Source organism: Lygodium microphyllum, chromosome 24, assembly GCF_053477565.2.
Source record: "Lygodium microphyllum isolate KBCC chromosome 24, Lygodium_microphyllum_v1.1.10, whole genome shotgun sequence".
Taxonomy (NCBI): Eukaryota; Viridiplantae; Streptophyta; class Polypodiopsida; order Schizaeales; family Lygodiaceae; genus Lygodium; species Lygodium microphyllum.
Genome location: NC_141158.1, coordinates 96750795 through 96773085, shown reverse-complemented (window position 1 = coordinate 96773085; position 22291 = coordinate 96750795). Strand labels below are relative to the sequence as shown.

Sequence of the window (22291 nt, the reverse complement as noted above, 5' to 3'; positions counted from 1 at the left end):
TATGAATAATCTGTTGGAATATGGAGCTGAAGAGAGCTCTAGAATTCCCATCCTTATCTTCTCATTCAACAGATCTGCTAGTTTGGGCAACTATGCCCTCAGAACTAGAATAGGCCGTATATTCCACTATATATGTGGAATTGTAAAGACAACCATGAGTGCAACAGCTCTTGGATCAACACAACCTATCTCATGAAGTTGAAATGCAAAATACTACAAGGGATCAGGGCTATAGGTGCCCGCATTGACACATTTTTCAAACTATAAAAAAAATAGAGGCGTGCCTAATTTCGTGCTAATGTTCGTGGGACACTCTCACTCCACCACTTTCTTCAGTCACTTTATCTTCAGCTGTTGGCAACCTGTCCCTCAGTTTTCATGCCCTAATCTGGCTGCCAGCAATCTCACCTTCCGCTGCAATCAAATGGAGTGCTGGCAACATCAGTGCCGATCATTGCGGCCATATTCTGCATCCAAACTTTGTGTTTTGTTTGACAGGAAGTTGCTCAATCTCCTGACGTCACCTGACAAATTGCATTTACGCTCAACCTGGCTGCCCAGCAGTCTTGTTGCAGCTGCCCATTATTGGAGCCCCTCAGCACCAGCATCTCATGCATTTTGCAGCCCACTAACCTTCTGAGGAAGCTTCTTCATTTAAGCTGTGCTCCATGCATGCTGGAGTCTCATCAGCAATCGTTGTGTTTTACATTAGTCTGATCATCCACAGCAACTGACTTCATTCAGGATTCATTGGATGTGTATTGGAGATCTTCTTCATTGACATCAGCCTTTTGGAGTCCGTATCCACCATATGAACCTGACCTTCAACATTAGATTGCCATTCCGAGGAGCTCTCATCTTCATCACCGACTTCTCTGCCCAAAGGACTGTGTTTCACTCCCTTCACAATGTAAATCCCTTCATAGGTGTCATGTCTAGTCATTCAACAGAGCGTAGCATCTTTGAGCTCTAATCAACATCATCAACGCCTCTTTGCTCACCTTAATACAAGTCAACAAGAGACAGAATGCCAAGGCTCCATTGTATCGTGATTGTACATGATTCGTTATTTCCATTCTTTCAATCTCTATTGCAATGTTTGCTAAACACACTTTGTGATCCTCCTCGCAAACCCTACCAGTTCTCCACATGGTATCAAAGTAGAGGTGCTCCAAGAGCTAAAGATCCTCATCCTCTGTGGAAGGCAAATAAAGGTTGGGCGACATGGTAACACTCTCAAAGTTCCAAATTCTTCATTCCATTGCATCATTTGGGCAATAACATTATCTTCTCACCCCCATCCTCCCATTACAAGTCCACTAGTGCTATGGCTTCTTTTCCACAAGATGAAGCTGGTCCCCCGGATGCACCTACTGCAGCAAGTCAAGAAACTCCACTGAAGCTTGTCCTCATCGACCTTTGCTCTCTATGCCACCAAAGTATATGCATCTACCCCTAGGCACACTTTGTGCCACCTTGGACGATTTGGGTGACAGAGATCATTCTACACCAGCTATCAAAGTTCTATTATCAATGCAATAAGATACATATGATGCACACTTAGCCCTTTCAATCAATAGGAGGGTCTAAGACCCCATGCAGCTTGATTACAATTAATCCATGGTGTCTAGTCATGGATAAACAAATAACCAAGAAAGTGGACTTATATTCATGTACAAGAGCTCTAGGCTCTCCTCTCATCCAAAATATCTAGCATAGGGCTATTATGAAAGGATCTCAATAATCCACAATGGCATCTTTTGAGGCAAGGCCTCAGAACCGGATTTGGTATGCCTAGAAGAGTACTTACTACCCGGACTCTTTCAATGAACAAAAAGTGTGTTCAGACACACTTTCTAGTACAATCATTGAAATTACAAAAAGCAAACATCGCAATTCCCTATCTCGTAAATGAGAATGCAAGGGGACAAGTTTTGTAGAGGAATGTCTTAACAACATGGATCTGCAAGAGACCTTTATAGTTTGGACAGCATTCAGATTGCTTTAGTCCACTAGAACACATGATGGTAGTAGCAAAATATAAACAATTGATCACGATCAACTTGTGAAGCCTAGAGCAGAGTGGCTGCAATAGAGATCATCAAGAAAGTGCATGGCTCAAAAGAAGAACTGCCAAAAAGATTTTTGTATCATCTAAGAGAGCCCAAAATCTGATCCAAGAGGAAAAGTAAGGTCCTCAAAGTTGTAAGGAGGAGTCCAACTGCCAAAACTCCTTGCGGAACCCATGTGAAGGGAAAAGTGCACTCAAAGATACCATTCTATACATGAGAATACAATGCACGAAAAACCATAATATGAAGGGTCATTCAAAGAGGCGGTGGAATTTGAAGGTTGCAAGAATTTGGAAAGCTAAGATCCCTCCTAAATGTTGGGTTTTACTCATGCCTATGCTCACATAGGCTCACATAGGACTGTCAGTGATCCATAGGCACTTTTTACTCTCTGTAAGAGAGTTTTTTTCACCCAATCATATTACTTCTTATTTGTGTATTTATGTTACACAGTTTCGGTCACTTATCACACATTACACACTTTCGTGTGTGAATGGACCTTAAGGCACTTACACAACCCTAAGATCTAAGGGTTGTACTTTTGTACTTTCACTTACACACTTTGAATCTAATTGTGTGTCAAGCTGTGTCTACACTCACACACACACACACACACACACACACACACTCTCTCTCTCTCTCTCTCTCTCTCTCTCTCTCTCTCTCTCTCTCTCTCTCTCTCTCAGGTTCGAGAAGCCATTGACAGACTTAGCAGAGGAAAGGCAGAAGATCATGATGGACTAGTAGCTGAGCACTTGATCCATGCTAGAGATTTGGTGGCAAGATTCCTAGCTTACATGTTTAACAGAGCCATGTGTGAAGGCCTACCAGAAAGCTGGAGCATAAACACTATTGTGCCTATCCTCAAGTCAGGGGACCCTACTCTACCCAGTAACTATCGAACTATCATGGTTGGGCATACATTGGCTAAGTTATATGCTTCCATCCTTGAGCATGAGTTAAGCAGGTGGGCAGAGATGTGGGATCTTAGAGCACAGGAACAGGTTGGCTTTAGGAGAGGCTTCTCCACGTTGGATCACATCCTCACACTCTGAGCAATCATTGAGGAGGGAAGGGCCCATGGTCGACAGACCTACTGCTGCTTTGTGGACTTCCGCAAAGCCTTTGACACAATACCGAGAGACAGGCTGATACATAGATTACATGACATGGGAGTACAGAAAGAGCTCAATTGGGGTATTTTGGCACTGTATGAGAGAGTTGTGGGCAGAGTCCGGACACCCGAGGGCCTTTCAGCACCTATTTACTCCACCATTGGGGTTAAGCATGGATGCCCCCTCTCTCTAACATTATTTGGCCTGTACATTGATGGGATTGTTGATTATATTTCACAGGAAGGAGATAGAGAAGCTCCACTAGCTGGCACTTGGATACCTCTCCTATTGTATGCAAATGACATTGTATTGATAGCTAACTCTCCAGAGGGTCTACAGAGACACTTGGATACATTACACTCCTATACTTTGGACAGTGAACTTTCAGTGAACCTTGGTAAAACCAAGGTGATGGTATTAAATACTACACCACAGTGGGTCAGGAGATCACCACCTAAATTCACATATGGATCTGAGGAGCTGGAGTACGTGGATTCTTACACATACCTGGGAGTCTTATTCACAGGGCCCACCTTTTCTATGTGAGAGGCAACAGACACTAGACTGACTCGCGGATACACAGCACTAGGTGGTTTGGAGAGGATGTGCTCACACATGCAATTCCAAGAACCCCGCACCAAGCTATGGCTCTTCGATACACTGGTCACATCCACACTACTTTATGAAGTACAGATATGGGGGCCCAATCCTGACCACCGTAGCAGATCAGGGCGCACTTATGGCGAATGGAGGTCGCCCTTCCAGTACTCCCATGATGCACCATCTCTTGATCTGAGCAGGTTAGAGATTTGCAAGATCATCAGGATGGATCTTACCCAGTTGGATATCAGGCGGACATGGTTGATGCCAGGGTAGGAGCTAGGGACAAAGATGGTTTTCTACCGCAAGCATTTCCTTCATACCACAGATGATGGATTTATTGTTCGCCCAAGATACATGGACACCCACCTTTCCCATGGGATCAGATGTACTATTGGCCAGTTGCGCACCTCCTCACATCAACTAGAAATTGAGACTCGCAGATATAGATCCATCCCACCAGAGGAGCCCATATGCCAGATATGCCAATTAGAGCCAGAGACAGAGGAGCATTATATCTGCCGTTGCCCAGTGTATTATGAGGTCCGTGGTCATTTCCACTGTCTCTTTAGAGACAGATTTGGACCACTATCCAGAGTCATGGATTTTACCGATCAGCGATGCCTTGGCCTCTATCTTCTCAAGATACGACGGCTTCATGACATGCGCCTCAAGAGTACAGCTGCTCCAGGACACCGAGGCCCTTCACAGAGGCAGCTCACGAACTTCTTTGCAAAGGAGACTCAGAAAACTTCAATACAGTTACAGCCACAGTCCACACGAGAACCTCTCTCATCGCCACAGTCCACACACAAACAAGGAGTACTGAGTGATCGAGCCGTTCAGCTTAGCTGATCCAAACGTCCTAGGCCTCGACACAGACACCGACGATACCTTCATAGGCGGATACAGGGGATTATTGCTCAAGCTAGAGCTAGGCCCGCCATACCCACATGAGATTGTACCATTTTGGAGCTCATTGTTATTAGATAGAGCTCTATGTTTTACACATAGCCATAGTTAGTTTCCTTTCTTATTCTACTTGTGCTACATATTTTGCCCAGACAGTTGTATCATCATACACATGATTGTAACTCATGGTCTCATAGGTCATTTTGGCCTTTTGTAGACGTTAATATATCATTTCATTTCATTTCTCTCTCTCTTTCTCTACTGTTCACTCTATGTATTGAGCTTGGAGCTACCATCTCCATCTTCAACATTTGGTATTAGAGCACTAGGTTTAGACCATGCAGCTCCCACCCCAGCTGCAGCAGTAACCATAGCCCATTCAAGAGCTCCAGCCCAGCCGCCCTTGCTTGTCGTCCACCCTGTGCAGCACCGCCTATCTGGCTCAGTGTCGCCTGTACAGCACTGCCTATAACGCTCCTCTGCCGCCGCCGCCAGTTCTGCCAATTTTGCCAGGCCTACCACCTAGTTCTACTCTGCTCCACCAGGGCCACCTGTGCATTGACAGCTTGGCAATCTCACTTGCATTTCCTGCAATCACATCTCATGTTCGGCTCATCTTTGGCTTGTTTTCAGACATCACAAGTATATTTTATCATTTCATTCGAAAAATCAGAGCTACAGCAAGGGGCTTCTACATGGAAAAGTCTATTTCTACTACTACGCAAGTGCCTTTGTGCACAAATAGCAGAAATTTCTTAAAATTCAGGTCAAAATTTTGGATCTTTTGCATGTTTGGCAGACATTGGCACATGTAATGAAGGCTCAATCAAAAATTGACTGAAATTTTGCACATTGGATAGTAGTGATCAAGTGTGACATAGTTTTGTTAATTACAGCTTGGTGTTTGCTGTAATTTCTGGAAATTTGCAGATTTCCAAGTTAATCTAGCTTTGGTTATTGCTCTTGAGCCTTTTAGAAGAGTGACATTTATCATGGCCAATCAAGGACAGAGTGATGTATTCACTTATGTATCTAAAGAGGATAGATTGGATGACAATAACTATTCTCTGTGGTATTCATCATGAACATAGTTGTCAGGTACGATACGGTACGGTATGATAAAATACAGTACTAAATGGTATCTTAAGATTTTATAAGGTACGGTACGATATTAGTACCAAAAAAAATAACTTGATTATTTTGGACAAAAGATAATAGAATAGATATTTCAAGTCTAAATAGCAATGCTATTAGAATATATAAAATGAGTACTTGAGGGTAACATGCCAAAACCTAATGCTGCATGGGCAACATGCACTACTGCTACCTACAACTTATAACTACATAGATGAGAGTGGATGCATCATACATGCATAATCATACAAATAAGAGAAGTGTGGGCTTGAGAGAGAGAAGGTTGAGAGAAATTGTTTGAATCTCAAATAACCTAATCTCATGGGAGAATCATATTAATATAAGGAGCATCTAGCTAGTCCCAAAGTGCAGTTCCGATGGGAAAGATGTATCCATTAAGTTGGTACCTTATGGTACTAATACGTAAGATACAGTACCTAAAGTATGGTATAGTATGAAACCTTTCATACGTGGTACTAGTGCAGCTATGATCATGAAGAATGTGCTCATTGCTAAAAATCTTTGGGAGTATGTTAGTGGTGAAGGAGTCCGTCCTGGAGTTGTGGCTCCTACAACTCCTCCCCAAGGAGGACATGATAAGAGGCTAGCTCCAGCTCAGCCACTACCCCAAAGAACAATTGCAAAGAAGACTTCGGACACTTGGGATGCCCAAGCATTGTCACGTATTGCATTGGTAGTTCAATGGTCCATAATCCCACATATATGATCTGCTATTTTATGAGTAGCACGGTTTACACTTGAGCAAATGTTTATTGGAAAAAACACGCATTTCTTCTTGAAAAATGAGCTTGAAAATGTGAAGATTGACAAAGGTGATGGTATGTAAGATCATCTTAACAAATGTCAAAATTTAGGACTTGCGTAAGCAATTGATGTAAATCAGTATTATTCTAATGCACAGACGATCTCAACTACTTTGAATTCCTTGCCACCTTATTTGGCCTTTCACACAGCATTGAATCTCACAATGAGAATTTCTCTGCAACTACTTACCTTTCTTCAATTGGTTAGTTTGCTGCTGGAAGAAAAGCAAACAAGGAAGGACAGTGGGGTGGATGTTGTAGCCTCAGAACAAGCTTTTATGGCAAGACAGAAGGGCAAGGGCAGTCAATCTAGGAATGCTCCGCAGAGTTCTAGAAGTTTAGGCACCTTACAAAACAACAAGAAGCAAGGATGCACGCAAGCCAAGAAGGGCAAGTGCCATTATTGTAAAAAGCCAAGTCACTACATCAAAGAATGCAAGAAACACATTGCCAAGGAGAAAAAGGAGTTTGGGATGTCTCTTCCTGATGCACCTTCTACTACTACTACTACAAAGTCCGTGCCGTTTATTGTTGACAGTGACTACTATTTTTACACTTGCAGTTATGATTCTTCTTGGGCAGATAGAGCATTCAACTCTACAGAGGATGCTAGCACTTGATTCTTTGACAGTGGTGCTTCTAAGCACATTACATCCCGTAGGAATTTGTTTACCTCTGTTACTACAACTCTTAATGGCAAATTTGTGCAATTTGCCAACAATGCATCTTATCTTGTTAGAGGTGTTGGAGAGATTGTCTTGAAAGCCATTGATAGCTCTACTCTCCATTTGCAGGAGGCATCATATGTGCCAAGAATACAAAAGAATTTGTTGTCCATTTCTTCTTTAGCAAAATGTGGAATGCAAGTCACATTTGATGATGACAAATGCATGGTCAGAGATAAAGAATTCTTGACTTTGGTACTTACTGGCACATTATGTCATGGACTATGAGTTAGATACTCATTCGATTGATCAATTAGTCTATATTTGGCATCTACTATTACTCCTACTATGTCACAAGCATAGTTATGGCATGCTCGCATGGGGCATGTTAACTATAGCAGTTTGATGCTTATGCAGCGTACTCAAATGTTAGATGGTTTACCTATCTTGGAGAGACCTCTTGAGCATATTTGTGAGAGATGCATTTTGGGAAAAATGCATCGGTTCTCTTTTCCTCGTGAAATTGCTTTTAAGGCAACGGCCAAGTTGTTGATTGTGCATTCATATGTATGTGGACCCATGCAGACAAAGTCATTGGGTGGATGCTATTATTTCGTCACCTTCATTGATGAATTTACTCGCTTTTGTTGAGTCTATTCATTGGTGAAAAAGTCAAAAGTCTGTGATGCATTTTTGGCTTTTATTACACTTGTGGAAAATTAATCTGGCTGTCAGATTAAGACTCTCCATTCAAACTGAGAGAGGGAATATATATCTTCTTTGCTAAATAATTTTTTGAAGCAAAAAGGCATTGCACATCAGTATACTATTGCATATACTCCACAGCTGAATGGGGTTGTAAAGAAAGAATCGGTCACTGAGATAGCCATATGTATGCTCAAAGCTAGAAAATTGCCACATGGTTTTTGGATGGAAGTAGTTATGTATGCTTATCACGTTTTGAATAGGTGCCCTACTAAGGCATTGAAAATGTCACACTTTTTGAGGCTTGGAGCAGCTGTAAACCTTCAATTGGTCACTTTCGTACTTTTGGGTGTCTTGCGTATGCTCATATTCCAAAAGTATTGAGAAAGAAGTTGGACAATAAAGCTGCCAAGTGCATATTTGTGGGGTACATTAGTGAAAGCAACGCATATAGATTGTACCATCCTGTTTCCAAGAAAGTCTTTGTCAATAGGGATATATTTTTTTATCAAAAATCAGAATTATCTCTTGCTGGTTTTGATACATATTATGCTAATGATGTGTTTGAAGGGTTGTTGTCTATTTCTTTTGGTGATACAACTTGAGCTTCATTAAATGAACAAAATGTTCAGCCAACTGCTCCATTAAACAATGCAGAAAATTAGGCTATGGCTGATCTCAATATTCGGCAAGATGCTGAACTTGAGGTTCATCAAGAGCATGCACACAATCAGGAGGCTAGACAAGTGCCTAGATGGTACTTGCAGACTTTAAAAGATAGTCATTTGGATGCTCCTCTTGCTGGTTGTACTTGAAGAGGAGTCTGCATGATCATACTAATACAGTAGAGTTTGTTATAGAAGCAAATACACTTGATGATGACAAGCTGAATTTGAGTCTATCATGAAGAATCAAACATGGGATTTAGTTACATTGCCTGTTGGAAAGAAAGCCATTGGTACTAAATGGGTCTATGAGCTGAAAAGAAAACGGATGGATCCATTGATAAGTACAAAGCCTAGCTTGTGGCAAAAGGCTATGCGCAAAAGAAGAGCATTGATTATGAGGAGACATTTGCTCCTACATCCCATCTAACCACCATTAGGTGTGTGGTTGCTTTGGCTACCCATTATGGTTGGATTGTACACCAACTTGAATTAAAATTGCATTCTTGCATGGGGAACTTCACGAACAAGTGTATGTTCAGCAGCCCATGGGTTTTGCAGTTGGAGGATCCGAGCAATTGATATACAAGCTGAAAAAGACTTTGTATGGTTTGAAGCAAGCTCCACGAGCTTGGTATGCAAAAATTGATGCCTTTATACTCGGCCAAGGGTTCCTTAACAACCTATCAGAGTCTACTCTTTATGTATGCAAAGAGGGGGGATCTTTGCTGGTCATTTGTCCTTATGTGGATGATCGTCTACTCACATGGATACATGCTAATCAAATTTCAGCATTCAAGACTCTTCCTCGCAACAAATTTGAAGCATTTTACAATGCTTTAAATTTATCTCCTTTGGTGGATGATCTTTGTATGCTGGTTGCTTTTCACTCCAGGGAGATTTGTTAGGTTTTAGTCACGCCTACCCTCACATAGGAGTGTCAGTGATCCACAGTAGGACACTAGGACACTTTTTACTCTCCGTAAGAGAGGTTTTTTCCCCCAGACATATTACTTCTTATTTGTGTATTTATGTTACACAGTTTCGGTCACTTATCACACATTACACACTTTCATGTGTGAATGGACCTTAAGGCACTTACACAACCTTAAAGTCTAAGGGTTGTACTTTTGTACTTTCACTTACACACTTTGGATCTTATTGCGTGTCGAATTGTGTCTACACTCACTCTCTCTCTCTCTATTGTTCACTCTATGTACTGAGCTTGAAGGTGTCATCTCCATCTTCAACAGAAAGTAGCTCTTGCTGACATGCTAAGTAAAAGTCCATGAAACCAGCCTTCCTTCCGTGGATGGGTGGTAATTCCATAATTCCAACTTACTTACAACAGTAATATTTATTACAAAACTGAGAAATGTAAAATAACTTACAATCTTGGATAATGGACACCTTGTTGGCTCCAAAATTAGCACCCCTTTCAGTATTTCTTTAACTTAATTGAAAAAGAAGTTGATGTACAATGGGATTCTCCCAATCCCTTTCCGTATTCCAACTCCCCTTGCTGTCCAAAATGACCAGCAAGTCTTCAATATGATTTGCCCCTTGATTCAGGCAATCAATTAGCCTTCACCCGCTTTGATGGAGATGGAAAATGCCCCAAATTCAATGATTTGCTCATCCCTCCAACCCTTTGAATCCAAGTCTTGGAGCTTCCAATTTCTCGCACGCTTCCTAAGGCTGCTACTAAACCGTAATTTCTACCTATGCTGCAGATTAGGGTTTACAACAGAGAAATCTGAAATTTCTCAGCCTCTGGTGATCTCAATGTTGTAATCTTTGGAGCAAGCCTGTGGAAAGGCTAGGAGATGAGAGAGAATGCTGAGGAAAGAAAATTCAAACTTTCTTCGCGAAGAACTAAAGAAAATCAGTCATTCACTGCTATTGCCCTGTCTCAACAGCATGTAGATGCTGTCACTTACTGTTGATTGGTCTTTTCCTGCCCCTGGCTGCCTCTAAAGATCCTCCAATCAAGCCAACAATATCTCCTCCCTCTCTCTTGCAGGCTGAATGCACTATAATGCCTCTCTCCAGCCTCTAAAGACGCTTTTTAGTATTGCCTGGGCATTTTTGACAAGTGGCAACCTTCCCAAATGGTTTTTCCAACATTATCCATCATTAAATATTAATTTTCATCCTTTAAATACTGAAAATTAATCTAGAAATTATTTCAGTGCCCAAAAAAATCATCTGACTAGCCAATAATTAAATTGGCTAGGCAACTTCCAGTCCCAAGTGTCTTTGTGTAAAAGCAAGAAAGTGCACCTTTAAATGCAAAGGCGCTCTCAAATCCTTGTAAAAGAGCACCAGGCTCTCTCCTATGCAAATTGTAAACTTAAAAGGACGGTAGGACTAGCTAGGAAGTGAAAGAATGGAAAAAAAGGGCCTAGGCCGTGGCCGGCCATATAAAAATTGAGAATGACTGCCCGTGGGAAGTAGGGCATGTATATAAACTTGAAAAGTGAATGAGAAGCTCATTCTTGTGTGTGGCAAAAAGCTTCTTCTTCTTCTTCTCTTCTTCTTGCTTTCTTGCTTGTGCTTGAGAGAGGGAGGGAGGGGGAGTGAGTGTGAGGGAGTGAGGGAGTAAGTGTGTGAGAGTGAGGGACCGAGGAGAAGAAGCTCCCCATCTCCTCTCTTCATCTTCTTCTCTTCTCTACTCTTCTCTTGTCTCGCGCGGCTATGGAGGGTGGAGCTTGTTGGAAAGGGATTGAGGTTGCTTGAGCTTGTCTCGCGCGGCTATGGAGGGTGGAGCTTGTTGGAAAGGGATTGAGGTTGCTTGAGCTTGCCTCAAGGATCATGGAGCTACTGGCGTGCACGGGAGAGGAGGGTACTCGATCGGGCATCAAGGTAAGCTCACTACATCCCATAGGTAGGGAGGGCGCGTCGGCTATGTGAGAGATAGCCATGGCCGCTCGGCTTGAAACGCTTGATCAATAAGCGGTCCGTAGGTCTCGGGGGTTGAGCTTGTAGCTCCCTTCATTTTGGTTCCGTTGCCGAGACTGACGAAATCGAGCCTTGAGCGCCACGCGCTTCGAATCGAGCATAGAGGTAGGGTTTTCAGCCCGAACCGGTACTTGAGATAGATAGAAGATTTAGGTGGTTTGATCTTCGGAACAACTAAGTATTTTGGTTTGTTGTTGAGTAGGTAAGTAGGTAAATCAACCTCAGCCCCACTGTTTTGATCTGGAAAGTTGGAGCTTGTACCAGGACCCCCACACGTAGCATTCGTCACTCGCATCCTCCTACCTAGCCTACTTGTATAGCCATAGAAGGCCTACTACTTGTATAGCCATAGACGGTCCTACCTGTGGTCCGATCAGACGCACCACCTTCGACTCGGACCACCCGGTCCGATTGAACCAACTACGCGATCGGACCGTCCGACTCTACCACATGGCAGGACCCATTTTTAGACTCGGACCCACCCATCCGATCGGACCACCATCAAACAGTCGGACCAACTCTAGTCGGACCAAGACTAGGATCGGACCACCCGGTCCGATCGGACACTCCGACTTGGACAATCAGACCACCCAAAATCGGACGGTCCGATTCCCAGAACCGGACCACCAAGGCAGAACATTTTAAACTGGTAAGTGAGCCACCTCCTCAGGCCAAGGCCACTCCGAACACATCCCCAAACACCCCTCAGTACCTGACCCGACTCTCAGAAGCCAGAAATTGGAGAAACCACACCTGGGCAGCCTAGAGTCAACCTCTAGTAGCAGGCCATAGAACAGACGAGACTTATAGCTGAAACTGACCCTCAGATTCCAATCTGGCCTTGATGGGATGTAGAGTGTGCAGCGTAGACCCTAGACAATACGAGAGGACAGCCAAGAAATGCGCTTAGAGCCATATTAGGCTATGAACAAAAGGGGGAAAAGCGGGAACTGCATTGTTCATTTTGCATTCGCACCCCACGCTGATTTCATCATTTAAAGTACACTAAAAGGGAGAAAGCCTGATTTGGCACTGTGCACTAGAAAGCACTAAGTACAAGTGTGAATAAAATTAATAGCTGCTTTCAATAACAAGGAACTCACAAAGAATCATAATAATTCAAAGAACCCACTGGTAGAAGCAGACCCTGAGACGTAGCTACGTGCCACAGAGCCCTGTTAATAGGACCCTGAAGATCCCGAAGAGTTCGAAGACGACAGGATTGAGGGCAAGTCGCTACCTGAGCTGATTGGACTGATCGACAACCGGGTGGAGCAAGAGGTTGCAGTAATGTCAGGAGTAGACGCGGACCGAGAGGATGACCAGCTAGACTTGGGCAAGTTCCCAATCGAATTGCAGCGTAAATGGTTGACCAATACGACCGGCTAACAAGAGAGGGAGCTACGAAAGCACTGCAGAGCATCATGGCGTATAACCACGAGCAAAGGATGAGGAAATTGCGGCAAGACTTAGAGGTGCACGAGACACGACGCATCCTAGCCTTAGCTGGTAAGGCCATGACAGGGCCGAACGCAGAGAGGGAGAGGGAGCTAGAGGCAGACCTAACGCTGAGCGAGCTTGTCACCAAGCAGCTCATAGACAACACAGCTGCAGAACAAAGTGCAACTGTGCTAGCCACCTCTCTGCTCACAGGCTTAGGAGTCACGCAGGGGGGGAAGAGCCACAACAAGATCCCTGCAGTGGCTAAGCAACTGGACAAGTACCAGCCCAACAACAACCCCTATAGCTTCGTGGAGTAGTTCGAGCAGGTTTGCGAAGCCAACGGTCTCATGGACCTTGCCCAACGCTCGCAAGCTTTCAAGCTTTGCTTAGATAATAAGGGAAGGACGTGGTACACCAGCCTAGACGCAGCAGAGCAAACAAACTTCAATCGCCTGAAGGATCTCTTCATCAAGAGATTTTCAGGGGTAGGGTATTCGGACAACCTCATAGTCTGACTGACATTCGTCAGTCAGAAGGACAGAGAGAACGTTAGAGACTATGTCACTCATGTACATAGCCTGTTTAAGAGGATCCCTACTAACAAACGACCAAACGAGAGAGCGGTCTCTACCGTTTTTATAAACGGAATCCGCAGCAAGGAACTTTACAAGGCACTGGCAAGCAGCTCGAGCTTGCAGAGATGTGCTCGCTAGGGTTTTCGATGAGGCAATAAGGGTAGATGACCAGCTTAGGGAGAGAAGCGCTAGAAGCTCAAATTGAGATGGCTCTAGCCAAAGAACCACAGAGAAAGCCACAACCTATAGCGAGAGATCAGCCCCTGACATGCAGGATAAGGGCAAGAGCACGGCACAAGACCAAGAGCTAGCCAAAGTCACGATAGAGCTAGCACGGTTGCAAGAGTTGGTAAAGAGACCCACTAGACGGCATGTCCAGTGTGTGCACTGTGGAGGCAACCACATCCCTGCCGAATTCTAGGATCCAAGATCCAGGCCTTGTGCAAATTGCGGAAGGTTTGGCCATGATGCAATGTATTGTCGATTGCCAAGAAGGTTTCCTTATGCACAGCAGTACAACTCACCATACTACGGGAATAGGCCGCCTAACTTCTTTGGAAGAGGAGCCCCATTGGCCCTTCTAGCACCTAATGATGCAAAACCCGCCGTTCCTAGATTAGAGATCAGTCCCACGGGCATACCCAGACCGCCTGGACCCTTCGTGACACATCCACCGAGTGACGCTCCCATCCACTACGTGGAAGAGCCCAATGACAAGGAGTCATATGTGAACCCTTACATCTCTTATGATGAAGAGGGTAATCCGGTCCTCATGGACTATCGACTAGTGCCGGTGATAGCGTTAGGAAGGGGAAGAGGCAGAGGTTTTTCAGGGCCAACCCAAGACCTAGTCACGTGCTGGACTTTGTGGTCAACGTGGTCACATATCGACACGATGCCCAGAAAAAGAGCACGCTAATAGAGAGAGAGCTGATCTCAGGTGTGCCGAGTGCAACATCACCCATCTCTTCAGGGAATGCCCTACACAAAAGCTGTCCTCGAGCTCAGGCAATGTACCATCAGTACCTTTGGGCCTGTTTGGTGTTGCGACATTCAACAACGAGGATACACCCATCCCGTTGCATGTCATGACACGTGCATAAACGCGGCAGGCCGGCATATCACTGCCTGGGCCTAGTAACCTGGACGCTACCTCAATAGGAAAGAATAAGAAAACCGACGCTAAGATCACTCTCAAAACTGACGGAGAGACGACGCTAGTGAGTGGCAAGAACGTAACTGATGCTGAGGCTGAAACCACCGCTCCGAAAACAACAGAGAAAGAGAGTGCTAAGGTAGGGGAGTATCACCGCCCAAAGCGCCAATTAGAAGGGATTGAAAAGTTCAAGGAGTGGGTAAAGGAAGCCCAAGAGAACCTGAAGGATGCTAAGGCCATCATAGAAGACAGAACTGAGGACCTCTCTAGTGTGAGTACCCCCGTCTCACCCTCTCAACCAAGGTTAAGAGATGCGCTAATGCCACAGGCAGCACCACCCAGGAGAAGCTTAGGAGCCACGAGCCAGTAAAACACCGAAGGCCAATGGCCTAGAGGTGTAGGAATGGAGGAGAGACAAATGACGAGTAACCTCCTCACAACATGGCTGGAAGTGAAGCATTGGATGGAGGAACCAATTGAGCAGATTGTTGTTGACCTGCATGAGCATGATGCAGTCACACAGATACGGAGCTTGACGTTGCACTCCATGCCTAAATCTCTGCATGTAAATGCTTTTTGGGAGGGCATCGAGATACACACTGTGCTACCTATCCTGGCCCTGGGAGACATGACGCGGAAAGGAATCGTAGACACGGACGCAGGGGTTAGTGTCTTGAGCCACACAGTCTTGCAGGCATGGGGAAACCCTCCCGTCGAGACTGCTAGGTTCAATGTCACACTAGCAAAAGTTTTAAAGAATTGGCGAGTGAAGATTGCAGGTGTCCAGTTCTCTGTACACTTCATTGTTATGAAGGGAGTGGACTACGACATTCTGCTAGACCGACCCTGGATGAGGAATGTACGAGTCATCGAGGACTGGGACAATGGTCTAATCTTCTTAGGAAATCGGAAGGAAGCAGTAAGGGTGGAGATGGATACCTGGAAGACAACACCTATTGATCTAGATGCCATCTCAGCCACATTGAGGGGTGACACGCAACCAAGCACATCGTATGGGCCGTCGACCAAGTATATCCCCTGCCCTAAGGATGAGCGGGATTGGATGCATGTCCTTGCAACCATCGATCTTCCATTCTCAGACGATGAGGAGGAGTATAAGCAAGCCGCACAAGCCATGTGTACGCCAGATGAGGAACACTTAGTATCACTCTGCATGATGGCAAGGAGTGCATGTGGTCGGCCCAAACCTGTCACTTTCCATGTCCCAAATAATAAGCTAGAACTCCAGGAGACCCTAGAGTATTTGATAGGCAGATTGGAGGGCAATCCTTCCGCTAATCTCGTCCCTCAAAGACCTCCTGGGTGAGCACAAGTGGAAGTGGACCAAAGTTCACAACTTGAACTTGCTATACAATTGGGCTCTAGTCACCGACGAGAAAGAGGCTAGAAAGGGGGACCTAGGAGACGGGAGCAGTCAGGGAGTGATGGTTCTGAAAATGAATATGAGGATTATTCCTCCATCAGTGAGAGGAGAGCGAGGAGGAAATGGATACCGTGGAGTACGATACTAATGGAAGGGTGATAGAGCAGATAAGAGCAGACTCCAGGCCCCGAGAAAGAAATGCATATGAGATCAAAAGAGGAGTTATGAGATTGGATTGTGATCGCTCTTGGTTGGAACGCATAGGGGCAGTGGATTATGAGCAGGTTAGAATTGCCCAACCACCAGTGGTACTTGTGTTTAGGACAAACGCACCTACTGAACTACAACCACCCGGGGAGACTCCTTCCTCCAATGAGGGCTGTGAGTTCAACTCGGAGTCTGAAGTCGGTACGGAGAGCAACCGTGAAATAACCATGCCATCCAAAACCAAATGCGCCAAGGGGACTTGCCGGTCCACCTAAGGCGAACTAAAGGAGAAAAGAAAGAAACGAACAAAAGAGTCAGACGCAGAACGACAAAAGAAACCACAGGACATACCCATACGCTTCACTAAGTTCAAGAAGGGTGACAGAGTGGTGGTCTTGCTAGGAGCAAAGAGGCAGGGCCAGACCAACGAGCCTATTGAAAGACCTGCCAAGGTCAAGAAAGTCAACCTGGCAAGGGAATGTGAGAAGCCTCGACCTGTATTCATAGCAAACTACCTGACCAAGGATGAGGAGGCTAGCCTTGTTGCTCTCCTACGATAATACATGGACGTGTTTGCTTGGTCTCTCGATGAACTTAAGGGAGTTGACCCCAGGATTGTGACCCACAACATCCCTATGGTCCCTGACGCTATCCTTGTAAAACAATGCCCTTATCCCATGAATCCAAAGTGTGCCCATGCAGTAAAAGAAGAGATTGATAAACTCATGAGAGCAGGATTCATCTATGAAATAGAGCACACGGACTCGATATCACCAATAGTGATCGTTATGAAGAAAAACGGAAAGATCCGAGTGTGCGTCAACTACAAGAAAGTCAATGCCGCTACGAAGAGAGATAACTATCCATTGCCATACACCGAGCACATGCTTGAGAGGGTGGCAAGTAAAGAAGCCTACAGTTTTCTGGACGGCTTCTTGGGCTACACTCAAGTGCGAGTACACCCCGAGGACAAGCACAAGACTGCCTTCGCTACAGAGTGGGGGGTATTCGACTACATCATTATGCCCTTTGGGCTAATGAACACGCCCGCAACCTTCCAACGCCTGATGTGCACGAACTTCAAACATATGCTCAGACGTGAGCTAGAGGTGTTTGTGGACGATCTATGCGTACACTCTAGCTGGGCGGAACACTTAGAGAAACTACGGGCAGTGTTTGAGCAGTGTCGACTTTATAATCTCTCGTTGAACCCCCTGAAGTGCCAAATTTGGGTGAAACACAGATGCATCCTAGGACACGTGCTGTCCAAGAACGGCATCGCCACTAATTTCTCGAAGATCAGGGTTATTGTTGACTTGCCACCACCCAACAATTATAAGGGTGTTCAGTGCTTCTTAGGTCACACAAGGTACTATCGGCGCTTTGTACTGAATTATGCACTAATCGCAAGACCATTATACAAGCTGCTAATTGTATTTGAGTGGATCGAAGAATGTCAATGTACTTACGAAGAATTGAAAAAGGCTCTTACCACCACACCCATCTTACGAGCCCTAGATTGGACCAGAGCGTTCCATGTGCATATAGATGCATCTAAGTTTGCCATTGGAGCTGTTCTGTGCCAACCTAGCGAACACAACCTTGATTACCCAGTGAGCTTTGCTAGCAGGCAGCTCACTAGCACGGAGATGAACTATTCCACTATGGAAAGGGAGGGGCTGGCCATGGTATTTGCCATTAAGAAATTTAGACATTATCTTTTGGCCACACCCTTCACCTTTCTTGTTGACCATCAAGCATTGCTCTATCTAGTGAACAAGCCTTGTTCTACAGGACGCATTGCACGATGGTTATTGCTTCTTCTAGAGTTTGACTTCTCTATGGCTGTACGCAAAGGGAAATAGCACTACATAGCAGATCACATGTCCCGCATACCCACAGGTGAAACCACTGGACAAGGCATAACGGATGACCTTCCAAATGCGCATCTCTTTGGCCTGTCCAGTGACAAGGAATTATTCAAGGCTGACTTAACACCATATTGGGCTAACGATATCGTCCACGTGCTCGAACACGGTCTACCCGAGAGACCTATCGAGAAGGCCAAGCTTAGGAGGCTTATTGTGAAGATCCAACCCTATCAACTGATTGCCAACCAACTCTATAGGTTAGGGCAAGACGGGTTGGTTGCTACGCAGGTGTGTGTGCAAACATGAGATGCACGACACGTTGAGAGAGGCACACCCCAGAATCGCTGGGGGGCATTTCAGCGGAGACATGATAGCCCGCAAGGTGCTACAGTCTCAACTGTGGTGGCCCACGCTATTCCGTGACGACGCAGCTAGATTTGTCAAGCACTGTGATGAGTGCCAAAGGACCAAGATCCTTGCGCGGAAGGACAAAATGGAATTGACCCCTGTAATAGCACGACAACCTTTCGAGAAATGGGGCATTGACTTCATCGGACCCATTAGTCCTGTGGCCCAGTATTCACAGGCTCGATATATCATCGTAGCAACAACTGACTATTTGACGAAATGGGCTCAAGCAAGAGCCACAAGGAAGAAGGACGCAAGGACCACAGCGAAGTTCTTATGGGAGCACGTCATCTCAAGATTTGGTGACCCTATTGAGATAGTGAGCGGCCAGGGCACCCACTTCATCAATGAGGTAATTGCCCATCTGCTCTCAACCTTCTTGATCATCCATAGGAAGTCTTCACTGTACTATCCCCAAGCAAATCAACGAATAAGATCCTCGTCAACGTGCTCACAAAGGTGGTTTCCACTTCTCGGAGCAACTCGGATAACAAGCTCATGGCAGCTTTATGGACCTATCGAACAGCCTATAAAACGGCTATGGGACAAACGCCCTTCAGGCTGACATACGGAACCGAGGCTATCTTGCCTTTAGAATTTTTTATCCCTAGCTTGAGGATAGCGGTGCAGGAGCATTGGGAAGGGAAAGAGGCTTGGACTAATTGTCTTATCGAGTTGGAACGCCTCACTGAAACTAGACTCATCGCCACCCACGCTCTAATATGTGAAAAGGCGCGAAGAAAGATGTGGTTTGACAAGCATGTCAAACAACGTGATTTTGACCAGGGCGACCTTTTGTTGTTGTACTCTGTGAAGGGCCATAAGCAAAAAATGAAGTTCCGAGGGTTAGGACCTTTTAGAGTGCGTGCCATCAGTAGGACAGGCAATATCGAACTTGAAACACTAGAAGGCGAGGGTATAGGCTTTTTCAATGGCAGTCACATGAAAAAGTACTACCCTCCCACACATCCTTTACATCAGCCCCCTATGATAGAGGCCCCTGTCAATGTCTGCGTCGCAACCATCACCGAGATAGAGGAGATAGAGGATGATGAGGAAGTTGTTGCTCCAGCTTATTTACGAATCACGGCCACAACCCAAAAGATACATTCTTTTGATGCTTTGATCGATGAGGGAGTTGACTTCAATATCCTAACCTATACTCATTGGACCCTCATTGGTCAACTCTAGTTGCAGCCAACTAACGCTAAACTTAGCCCATTTGGGGGCAAATCCTATGCACTCCTTGGGAAGTGCAAAGTAGTCGTCTCTATTGAGTCTGAAAGTTTGCCAATCATCTTCTATGTATTGCCCAACATGAAGGAGGCAGGCAAGGCGTCGCTGCTAGGGCGCACTTTCAAAAAACAAACCCATTGTTACGTCAATTACGACCTACAGCGTATCCACCTCGCCATAGGAAATGTGCGCGTCGTGACAACTTTCAACAAGGGCAATGCGGGTCCCTCCAAGACTGCCACTCCACCAATAGAGAAGACCATGCCTAAGGCTAAGGAGGGAGGTCGTGATGTGTCACATCCCACTCAGCCCACAAAACACCACCCCACCAAACCCACTCCTAAGGTTAAGCAAGCTATATTTCAATGGGTACCTAAACATCAAGGCAAGCCTTCCCACAATAAGCAAATGCGACCTCGCAGACCTAGGAACTCTCGTACAAAGCCTAGAAAGTAGCCTAGACGCCAAAGTCGTAAACACGCCCTTAAGCCATGATGGGTCCCCATAACCCTATTAGGTGCTCAAGGATACTATGAGGGCAACAGCTGGATCTGGGTGCCCAAGACATCAGCCCTTAAGAACAAACCCATTACATAGCTTGCGGCCACACCTGCTTCAAGCAGCGTGTTCACTAATCAACCAGCCATACCTAAGACCCAAGCTGTCAAATCTACGACAACCACAAAGGCCGAAGCCCCAAAACCTAAGCCCATCTATCGGCCAAAGAAGCAACCCGCTGGCTCAAACCAGCCACTACTAATGCCAGAGCAAAGCCTCTAGAGACTCAACCAATCAGTCTCATGCAGCCTGAACCCACTATGTCTCTTGAGATCTCACAAACCTATCAACTTCTGTAGCAGCTAGATGTCCCGCAATCATCTAATGCGACCGACTCTTGCATGCTCAAAGCAGCTCACGATGAAGGTGGCACGTCTTCCAAGCCGCAGGACACACAACTAGCCTTCCAAGTGGATGCTCATCCCAAGGAGCAATCTAGCGGAACATCATTGCTAAAGCATCCATCTAGTTCTGTCCCACTGCAGCCACCAGCAAGTCTTAGGCCTTCATATGAGCAACGCTCATTTCTTGCTATGGCCAAGGACCTTGCTGCCAATTCAAGTGATGACTTGGTTACTTGCATTAAAATGTTGGACAGCACATTCACGACCTTCACCCAAAGTTATGAGCGGCTAGACCTTGGCCTTCTTGATGAGCCACTTGCTTCTAAAGTCCATGCTTTACCATGCACCTCGGAAGAGTACGAGCTCATGACCATCAGATTCTCCAAGGTTGTAGCTAAGCTTATCGCTAGCGGTGAAGTCTCAAAGGAGCAAGCAATCATCGGCAGGATGCTGACCTCATACTGAAAGCCTGTCAGCTCTACACCAATCCAAGAGGTTGAAGAGCTCATGAGTCTTGCAAACTCTACCTCTTCATTCTTACAGCAATGGTATGCCTTACGCCTCCAATGGGAACGGAAAGGTTGCCAAATTATGACGAATGCCGAGCAGAGACGTGCAATCAAGGCCGCGGAATATGACCCCACGTACGTAGCTCCTACTTCTTTTAGGGTTATGGACACCCTGCGTAACAAACTGCTTGATGACCATTTATTGGCCCATCCTTACATCGACCAAGTCCTTATAGAAGAAGAGCTACACGTTGCTAGCTGCCTCAAATCTGGCGATGTGCTACACGATGTCCTAAAGTATATCACACAAGCATCCATTCGACCGCATGAACTTGACCGTCATACCCAATTGGAATACAACCCAAATTTCTACCAGTTGGCTGTTGTCAAATTAAACACATCACACTGTGCTTTAACGTCCTTGCCTCTTCCTATTCAATCCTAGGAAGGATTTTCATCTTTCCACGAGGGGGAAGGGATAAGGTGATCAGGAAAACATAACACAAAGGAAAAACATAATGAAGAGTTGAACTACGCATAAAAACTTAAGAGCAAAGCGCACTTGGAAAATTCATGTATTTTCTTTCAGTTTGTTATTTCTCAAATTTCAGGTTCTCGTGCAGCTTTTCTAATTGTTCAATTCTTTCATAATGCCATACTTCAGTCTTGCCTACCCCATCAATACTAATTATGGATATTGTTGCATAGCAGGTACCCACAATGACAGGACAGGAAAAAGGCGATAAGCTTCCGTTCACGGAAGAAGAACAAGCCAAGTACGGGATAGGTGTGGAGACACGAGGATTTAATCAATTCACCTTCAAGCACACTCTAAACCTGGACGAAGCCATCCTAGAGGAGCCATCAGTAAAGCAACCGGTGAACAAGTGTACTCTCCGAAAGTATGTGGAGAAAGTGGGACAAGCGGTGGATTACAGTGCTTGCGC

At 45.3% G+C, this 22291-nt stretch overlaps 1 protein-coding gene and 1 pseudogene across 11 annotated transcripts in view; one reads left to right on the top strand and one right to left on the bottom strand.

Annotated features, from left to right (window-relative positions):
- LOC148015397 (uncharacterized) overlaps positions 1 to 22291 on the bottom strand; it is a 157689-nt gene that overhangs the window by 67734 nt on the left and 67664 nt on the right. The gene's annotated exons all lie outside the window — the stretch shown is intronic.
- On the top strand, positions 4013 to 4744 carry LOC148015398 (uncharacterized; annotated as a pseudogene).